Source organism: Xenopus laevis, chromosome 2L (assembly GCF_017654675.1).
Source record: "Xenopus laevis strain J_2021 chromosome 2L, Xenopus_laevis_v10.1, whole genome shotgun sequence".
Lineage (NCBI taxonomy): Eukaryota > Metazoa > Chordata > Amphibia > Anura > Pipidae > Xenopus > Xenopus laevis.
This window is the reverse complement of record NC_054373.1, coordinates 57,959,130-57,969,250: the sequence shown is the minus strand read 5'-3', so window position 1 is coordinate 57,969,250 and position 10,121 is coordinate 57,959,130. Positions and strand designations below refer to the sequence as shown.

At 38.5% G+C, this 10,121-nt stretch overlaps 1 long non-coding RNA gene across 1 annotated transcript; it reads right to left on the bottom strand.

Annotated features, from left to right (window-relative positions):
* Positions 1-8,085: 8,085 nt before the first annotated feature.
* LOC108708079 lies at positions 8,086-9,672 on the bottom strand. The gene is made up of 3 exons (XR_001934378.2): positions 8,638-9,672; positions 8,346-8,468; positions 8,086-8,225 (listed from the first exon to the last, which is right to left on the bottom strand). It is a non-coding gene; the product is annotated as an uncharacterized LOC108708079 (long non-coding RNA).
* Between the last annotated feature and the right edge of the window lie 449 nt (positions 9,673-10,121).

The following is a 10,121-nucleotide window of genomic DNA, read 5'->3' as shown; positions in this document are numbered from 1 at the left end:
AATGCATGGTTGTTAGAGTAATGTGGCTCCTAGCAACCAGATTGCTGAAATTGCAATCTGCAGAGCTGCTGAATAAAGAAATTCTGACTTCCCCCCACCCAATCGCATGAAGCAATGACTCACTCAGGTGTGTGCTGGTGGGGGGGGACGACAAAGGGGGAGTTTCGGATGGGAGGGCCCGTGCTGATGTAAATGAAAGTTCAATTAGGGGATAAGGTAGAGGCAATGCAGATACGCTGAGCAGCATGGAGGAGGAGGGCGCACAAGGGGCGACCAGGAGATCAACAACAGCTGCACACAAATCATCCAACTCATCGCAGGCAGTAGTAACTCAGAAGAAACACAAGAAATAGGTGAGAACTGTATACACAATATCTCTTCAAGAGAACTCACTGACTTTGAACAGCGTGTCTTGAATAAGGGACTGTCTTTTATACCAACACACAGTGTGGGACTGTTTGATTTTCAGGTAGATCTGTTCAAATTCATGCGTTCATTAAGGTTGAAAATGTGGTTTCATGATAAAGGGAACATTGTACAACATACCACTAAAATGCCTCTGTCTAAAAAATTATTTAAAAGTAGCAACTATGATCCACCTGTAGATAATAAAGCATTAAATATGTTCCAAAATATGTTTACACAGGAATGTCACAAAATATGGCAGAATTGCTCCTTGTCCAATTCCCACTGTAACCTATCCAAATCTGAACATGAAGCTCTCATAGCATTAAGTAAGGATTCCAACATAGTGATCAAAAGAGCAGATAAAGGAGGGGCTACGGTGATAATGGATAAGGTTCTTTTATATACAAGAGGCAACAAAACAGTTGAACAATAGTGATCATTATCAGGCGTTAACAGATGATCCCACAGCCAAATATAAAAAAGAAATAGATACTATATTTAATGATGCAGAAGTTGAAGGTATTGTAACACCAGACATAAAAACAGCTTTAACAGTAATACATCCAAGAGTTCCAATTTTCTACTTACTGCCAAAAATCCATAAAGAACCATCGTTAACCCCCGGGTCGGCCTATAGTATCCGGAAATTAATCATTACTGCAACCCTTGGCTGTGTTCATAGATAGCTACTTGAATCCCATAGTGCAAGAACAGCCAACATGCCTCCGTGATACAACTGATTTTTTGAATACAATTTCTCATCTTTCCTTGACAGAAGAGGAAGAGGGTTTTCTATGCACTATGGATGTGTTATAGAAATGAAAAGAAGTAAAACCCCTCTCTATTCAATTGACCACCAATTAAAGAAAATTCAAATATTAGTGCAGCAGTGTCAGAGTTTATTAACAGTTTCGTTAACGGTTACTAACCCAGTGTTGCTTCAATTATTGGGCAGCCATTGCTGGGTTACCCAATAAAGTGCTATGTGCTAGGTGCTAATAATTCATTAGCAATTAAAAATCATGTAACAGGATTAATTAATATTGTGCTATAAAGTGCTAGTGCTTCAAATGAAATTGAGAAGTTAACTTAAATAACCAGGATTAAATTGACCCAGATGAGATTAAAGTTAATTCATTATTATATATCACACATTAAAATCCATTCATTATAGAAGATTGTAGATAACTGATTAACTGTTAAAAAGTAAACTTTACTAAATTCATTAAAATTGCTGCAAATCAATTAAGGTAATCTTTGAAGACTGCATAAAAATTGGTGAGTAATAATTAATCCATACACCCCCGTTAAAGTTATAGGGTGTTAAAAAACGTTTGCATAAAATTATTCAAAGGAGACCAGCATTGAAAGAGAAAGGAGGAATAGGAAAATTGTTAGAGGTGGAGAAGTCCCAAGTTCTAGCTGCCTGTATTTTTCTAAGTCTGGGACCCCACACGGAGGAGAAAGTAGGTCACTGGGGACTGTAGTCTCAATTTTACCTTGCTATTTTATAATTCGGAGAGCTAATCTTCCCTATAAAACTACAAATCCCACAGTGCCATTGGATAACAGGTAAGATTATAAAAGAAGAATCAATGCGGTCGCAAAGGTTTAAAATCAATAGGAAATTATTTTGCAATAGTAAAAATAAGGAAAGCGCCCAGGAGACTTCACAAAAAGCGCTTCCCAGTGTGCCAACACGTGTTTCGCCTGCTGGCTTTGTCAAGGCAAAATCTAAAAGTGACACCAAACGAGTCACTTTTAGATTATAAAATAGCAAGGTAAAATTGAGACTACAGTCCCCAGTGACCTACTTTCTCCTCCGTGTGGGGTCCCAGACTTAGAAAAATACAGGCAGCTAGAACTTGGGACTTCTCCACCTCTAACAATTTTCCTATTCCTCCTTTCTCTTTCAATGCTGGTCTCCTTTGAATAATTTTATGCAAACGTTTTTTAACACCCTATAACTTTAACGGGGGTGTATGGATTAATTATTACTCACCAATTTTTATGCAGTCTTCAAAGATTACCTTAATTGATTTGCAGCAATTTTAATGAATTTAGTAAAGTTTACTTTTTAACAGTTAATCAGTTATCTACAATCTTCTATAATGAATGGATTTTAATGTGTGATATATAATAATGAATTAACTTTAATCTCACCTGGGTCAATTTAATCCTGGTTATTTAAGTTAACTTCTCAATTTCATTTGAAGCACTAGCACTTTATAGCACAATATTAATTAATCCTGTTACATGATTTTTAATTGCTAATGAATTATTAGCACATAGCACTTTATTGGGTAACCCAGCAATGGCTGCCCAATAATTGAAGCAACACTGGGTTAGTAACCGTTAACGAAACTGTTAATAAACTCTGACACTGCTGCACTAATATTTGAATTTTCTTTAATTGGTGGTCAATTGAATAGAGAGGGGTTTTACTTCTTTTCATTTCTATAACACATTATTTTGGTAATCACACCTCTTTCGTTCGGAAAACGTATTGCTTTTTTAGGAAGGTACACTGAACAATTCTTTCTTTATGCACTATGGATGTGTCAAGTATTTATACATGCATTCCGCATGAAGAAGGAATAGAGGCATCTTCATAGGAAATACACAGAGGATACATATGTATTATCATGTATCTGCTCCCTCTTCCAGATTGTACTAACCAGAAATTACCGTATATACTCGTGTATAAGCCGACCCGTGTATAAGCCGAGGTACCTAATTTACCTAAGAAAACTGGAAACTCGTGTATAAGCCTAGGGGCCCCATGTCAGATTTCAAAATGTGAATGTGTAAATGTGTAATCATGTTTTATGGCATAGAAATCTATCTAAAACGATTTAAAAGAGTCAGAACTATTAGCTGGACAATTGCCACTTGTTTTCCCTGTGACCTCCCACCTTTTTGGACATTCCTCTTATTTAATGTAAGTGACTATATTTGTTTTTATATTTATTACAATAAGCTGCATCAGAGGCAACCTTATAGAATGGAAAATTGTACATCACATACGCTGGTGTATTGAGTGCATAATAACACAGCTGTTATTGAGTATGTGTATTGAGTGCAATACACTCAGTACACATGGGCGCCGCCATTTTGGGAGCGACGCCGGCAGGGAAGGACGCGCCGCCCGGAGCTCCTGGACCTGCTCCGGGCGGCGATCGTGACAGTCGGTACGGTACCTTTTTTCTGCTTTTGCTGATGCGCTATGGGAGAGGGAGGTGTGTTGGGGCCGCAGAAGGAGCCTCGTATCTGCGGCCGGTGAGGGATTGGCTACGGTATGTGCAGGGATTTAGCTGACCCGCGTATAAGCCGAGGTCGAGTTTTTCAGCACATTTTGGGTGCTGAAAAACTCGGCTTATACGCGAGTATATACGGTATTTCAGATTTAACACTCAATTCGATTTACAAAAACAAGGTACGAGTATGGGTGCTAATATGGCACCCAATTATGTTAATATCTTTATGTATGATCTTGAAGAGAAAATCATTTTACAAAATACACTCTTTTCACAATATATTTTCTGGTACTGTCGTTATGTGGACATATATTTTTTGCATGGAATGGGTCAAAGGAGAAATTATTACAATTTGCAGACTATGTAAATCGAACACATAGTACCATAAAATTGTTCTGCACTTTGACAAAACACAAATTGAATTTCTGGATGTACAGGTGAAGAGGGAGAAGGTAAATTTATCAACTAATTTAAACAGAAAAGCGGTGGATAACGACAGCATGCTCCGTTTTGACACCAAATACAATGGCAGGTCTCCCTAAGAGCCAACTGAGATGCAAACATATTACCTCTATACAAGAGAATTATGTAAATAGTAAAAAGAAAATGCTAAGTATGTTTAAGAATAAAGGCTATTCTAAGACAGTGCTACAGGTGGCAGAGAAAGAGGTTAATGAGATACCTAGAGAGACTTTACTGACTAGTAGGAAAAGTGAAAAAACTAGAGAAAGGATACCTTTTGTCACCACTTTTGACATACACTCAAAACGAGTACAGAAAGTGGTGAGAAAATATTGGCCTATACTAATGACAGATCCTAGAATAGCCAAGGTATTTAAAGAGTAGCCTAGATTTGCCTATAAGAGAGGGAAGAATATAATTGATTTTCTGGTGCACACCGATCTGCAACCCCCTAGAACACCCAAACAAAGATTTTTGGGTAAACCAGTAGTTGGGACCATGCAAGTCCTGCCAAAATTGTAATGGAATCATAAAAGGTGACACAGTGCTGCACCCGACACAGGGCAAAAAAATTACATGGCTACTTTACATGTATTAGAGGGAAAATTGTGGAAGCACTCAAGGCTAAATCAAAATATATTTAAATATAATGGAAGTGCTACTTACAATGCACTTCCCTGGGCCCCTGTCTCATAAATAATTCAATATAAATGCAAGTGCATGTTTACAAAACAGGGGTTTTTAGTTACCAAAGTTATGATCATAAAATTGAAAAGCCACCATACCACGTCAAGGTAAACCCCATATGGCGGTCCCTAACTTATTTTAAAAAGAAAGATTTCTCTGCATAATAGCATTACCTGTGTTACATGCTATTTTAGACATAGCATTTACATGTATGTCTAAAATGTAATTTACTATCTAAAATGCCCGTGTGGAAAGGGTTATGTAGGAAAAACAAATAGAATGGTGAGGATGCGTTTAAATGAGCATTGTAGTGCGATCCGTAACTTTCAGACAAAGGCTACTCCTATTAGCAAACTTTGGGCACAATGTAAGCACAACGTGGCACAATTGTGATGGCAGGTCTTAGAAGAAATTAAAACCAATCATTTAAATGTTGATAAAAAAACTTCTCCAAAGAGAGTGCTTTTGGATCTGGAAGCTAGACACTCTGTCCCCGAAAGGCTTAAATGAAAATTGGAGCCTGAACTGCTTTTTATTGCAGTGTCAACCCCACATATTTCAAGTAAGGTAGAGACATCTTTTTGTATCCTTCTTATCCTTGTATATATTCAGTATATTAATTATCAGTAAAGTAGAAGACTTTTATTGATTGTATTTTATATTGATATTTATTACAGGTGGAATTTGATGCACTTTATACACGATAGATATTCACATGAATGAATTTTTAATGGCAAAGGTGAAAGAAAATTGATCATGATATATTCTCTTGTATTGCAAAATGCTGTATAACACTTATGGACTGTAACAAGATGGACACAAATGGTTAACATGTTCTTTTTTTACGTAATAATTGTGGACCTCCACTAGGGGTAACAATTGGTTTATCTATAAATTTTGCACAGTTCTCTGTTTGATTGTCACTGAGGTCCCAAAACGTTTAATCACCGTGAAGTGTGATGAGCACCATGGAATAAAGATTGGGAACCCCCATTTGCAGCAGATAAGGTATTGGCGTCACTCTCTCACTTAAAATGTATTTAAAGGTGAAGCCTGCTTGTATTTGATACTACAATCAGAGCTGGTAGAGCAAACCAGCAGCCACCTAGAAGATGTACTAGAAGTGCAACTAACACAACTCCCTTAGTAATCAGTAAGTAAGTTGTAGAATGGGTTTGGAGGGGCTTGAAGGCATGGTAGAAATCAGTGCTGTCCAACTAGCCTCCTCTTGTGTGGCCCCCCACATGAAAGCCTGTATGCTGTGACTGCTTACCATGTGTAAGGGTGGTGGCACACCCTGTACTTGGGGAGTCTAGTCGCCCAGTGACAAATCGCCTCTTCTTCGGGCGACTAATGTCCCCGAAATGCCTTCCCACCAGCTAGAAAATAAATCGCAGAACGGGATTGCATTTGGATCAATTAGTTTTTTCTGAAGTCTCCAAGAAGTTGCTTCACGAGGAAACTTCGGAAAGCCGAAGCATTTCGAGTTCCATCCCCCCGGCGATTCACATTCTAGCCAGCTGGAAGGTATTTCAGAGAGATTAGTCATCCAAAGAAGAGGCGATTTGTCGCTGGGCGAGTAATCTCCCCAAGTAGCAGCGTGTGCCACCACCCTAAACTTTAAATGGTATCAGAACTGAGATTAACTGGCGCCTACATTTACACCTCAGATTCAGACAGTAAACTTTAAACTGCATTGTTCACACCTTTAATTCCCCCTGCATTGTTTACACCTTTAATTCCCCCTGCATTGTTCACACCTATGACACCTCTATTGTTCAGTCTCCTAAAGCTCTGTACTGTTCACATCTCAGTCCCAGACTATAAATTCCCACATTGTTCACCTCTTCATACTTCAGCCAAACTGCTGAAGGGGCACCAGATCTTGAGAAGTTTCCCTGCCTCCTGCTGTATTATTCCTGCTGTATGCTCCCTGTGTGCCATACTGTGCCTGCCCTGTGTTCCCTGTGTGTACCATACTGTGCCTGCCCTATGCTCCTTGCACAGGCATATCTACATAGGAAGCAGGGGGGGGGGGGCAAGAGGTATAGGGGGCCCCATGAAGCCCAAATTAATGAGCCGTTTTAATGTTTTGGTACAACACGACAACCTCTGCATATTTGGGGTAAAGGTGACTGCATGGAATGTCTTTAATGTCTTTGTATAGCTTTCCTAGTTTTTCTTGTCATTTAAGGATGTCTTTTTATCACTTCCATAAAGCTCTATTATTTTCAATGAAGTCTTAACATATTCTGCTGAAGCTTCAATTAAAAAAGCTGATTTACCTCTGTTTGTCTCTGTGGCCTCTTTTTGGAAGTTTATGTAATGAGCATCATAAAAGCCAATAATAATTCTACATAATAGTCTACAGTTTTAAGTGAATCTGTAGGTTAGCATTTACTGTATGTCTCTACTATGCAGGACGGTCTTCAGGGTCTAAAATTTTGATACTCTCCTCAATATTTCCGCTTGTGTGCCTTGGCAGAAGGTGGGCGGTCCATAATCCTTCTTACTAATTCTCCACAGGGACCATCGCACAGTCACCAATGGCGCTTTAGTGCTTTATCAAAATAATAGTGGTATGCTTATATATTAATGAGATTAATGCATGGCCTGCCAGAGTCGTTTTCGGTGATCAGGAGCACTGACCCCACGTCTCAGGTAAGATATTATAATTACTGAGGGGTACCTAACATTTTTCCCACGCTCCATTAAGTAATTTATGGTTATTGTTTCATTAAAAGTATCTGCACAAAAAATGTATGGACATGGAAGCAATGTTCATCATGATTGTGATTTTGTTTTTGAAGTTGATATATGCTGATATATCGATATATGAACATAGCTTGAAAGGAATATTCCAGGTACTAAGTTGTATTTTTCCCCAAAAATGTATAAGTTCCCATCATGTTCTTACTTAGAAAAATGGGCCCATGTATTTAGACCACGGTGCTATCAATAGCTATTTTAGCTAGCTGATTATTTTTTCCCTTCCCTGATTCTAATGTGGAAATAGAAACATATGAAGTGTGAATGAAAGGTGCTGCAAAAGCAAAAGGTTTTCTTTAATTTTTATTATTTTTTTTCAATTATTTACATTGAGTTTTCATTGGTTTTACGAGTGCCTGATGCAGGCAAAGAAAATACAAAGTCATGCTATAAAAATAGGTATTTTCTGAAAAGTAGGTCTTTTCTGAAATTTGCATTATTTCTTGGAAGGTTAGACCTTCCTTCTCTCTTTTGCAGGACTGTCTTTAGGCTCTGAAACTTTGATAAATTCTCCTCCACATTTGGAGAATTGGTAGAAGGTGGACGGTTCATAATCCTTTTTTCTAATTCTCCGCAGGGACTGTTGCACCTCCACCAATGGCGCTTCAGTAGTTCATATTGCTCTTTATAATCAGGGTGGGCCTATATAAAAAAGAAAAATATATATAAAGAAAAGTACAAGGGGAATCGTGTTTAATACAGTAATAGAATTAACAGATTGCTTCTAATATAGCAATAAATACTTTGTGTTTAACCACTTACCATAATATTTGCTCCAGTCATTTTATTAATACGCCTCTTATGGCTGTGAAAGAGTGATCCATGGCCTTCATCACGTGAATTACTGAGAAATTGATGTACATGTATCATTTCATGCAGGAGGATCTGTAGAGAACAGAAAGATTCAGTTAAATAAATATTATTACAAGTTTTTAATGTAAGTAAATAGACGGTTGAAGTGACTGAAAGTCTTTTCAGCTGAAGTCAGTGTCACAAAAAATATCTATTGCAAATATACCCTAGAGAATAAACAAATATGAAACAAAAGACTTACTTCCACTGTAGTACTCCTTGGCCTTAAATCAAGAAGAGGCTTATTAAGGCGAATTTTGAGCTTTCCAGTACTAGTCCTTATAGTACGTCCAGACGTTCTGCAAAACAAAATATGAAATTACTATGAGGTTTTTTTTCCCACTTAATTATACTTGTTTTCCTACATTATATTACATCTTAATGGTGATGTACAAACTTGAAGTTTAGTTCATGACTTACACAGAAATTCTGTTGCTCCATTTCAGGTCGAGTTCAGGCAATTTTCCCTTAAAGAATTTAACATTAAATTCCATATAGAGGGTATGAATGTCTGGTTTGGGGTCCAAAACCTCCCATTGTGGCAGTGTCGGACTGGCCCGGCGGGACACCGGTAAAATACCCGGTGGGCCCCGACCCTCATGGGTCCCCGCCGGGCCAGAACCCCTCTCTAAATTTTTATATTTGAAAAAAAATCCCGGTTTGCGCACCAAGCGGCTTCCTTGCTGAGCCGTGGTCACAGTGGGGGACGGGGGGCCCTTGGCAGCAGTCCCGGTGGGCCCCCGGTCCCCCCAGCCCGACTAGAGGATCTAGAGGAGAATTCCTCAGATCTTTGCACACTCCACGCAACTTCCTAAGGCACAAATATGTTACTAGTACGCTAATTCACTAAAATGCAAAGTTGCGTCCTGAGCGCCGATCATCTATACAAACTGAGGCCTTTTCGTGAACCCAAAAAATTCATAAAGATTTTCCAGAATTTAGCAGTTAGTTTCCACTCGCTTATAATTGAAACAGGTGAACTGTGTGGTGGCAGTGGAGGTTGGCTGACTTGATTAAATGGCAAACTGCAACAAAAGTTAAATTCAGAAATGAAGACAAAGATTATCATGCGTACATGAGCTCCTGGCTTTAAACACTGCCTAACAGCACTTAATGTTATTTAGTTAGAAATTTAAAAAAAGTATTACAGACTTTTATAGCAAATGATGTGCAAGCTAAGCAGGGCCGGATTTACATCGTGGGTGCCCCTAGGCCCACTGCCGTTCATGCCCCTGTCCCCTCCCCTTTATTTGGGCAAATTTTCATCATCTGGACTGGAGCAAGGAATGGTGCATGGAAAATTTAAAAAATGATTGTATCTCCAGTGTTTTCGAACCAATGTGGGTGTGGTTGGGCAGCATGTCGCTCCCCTAAAATCCTGTCGCCCTAGGCCCAGACCTAGGTGGCCTTTCCACAAATCCGGGTCTGAAGCTAATCCTGGTCTTTACACCCGCTATCCTTTATGGACCATAAAATGTGTTTAAAACGTTATTGTAATACATCAAACATAGTTCAATAATCCTCTTAATTAAATATTCAGGAAAATAAAATTTAAAAAAATGAAAAGTCATTCCATTAAAAGAAATGGTCCATTTGCCATAAAAGGGCAGAATGTGATAAGATGAAGCTGTTTAAAGCCTTCCAAAAATAAAAAAATAAATAAAACGTGGCAGATTACAGTTGCTT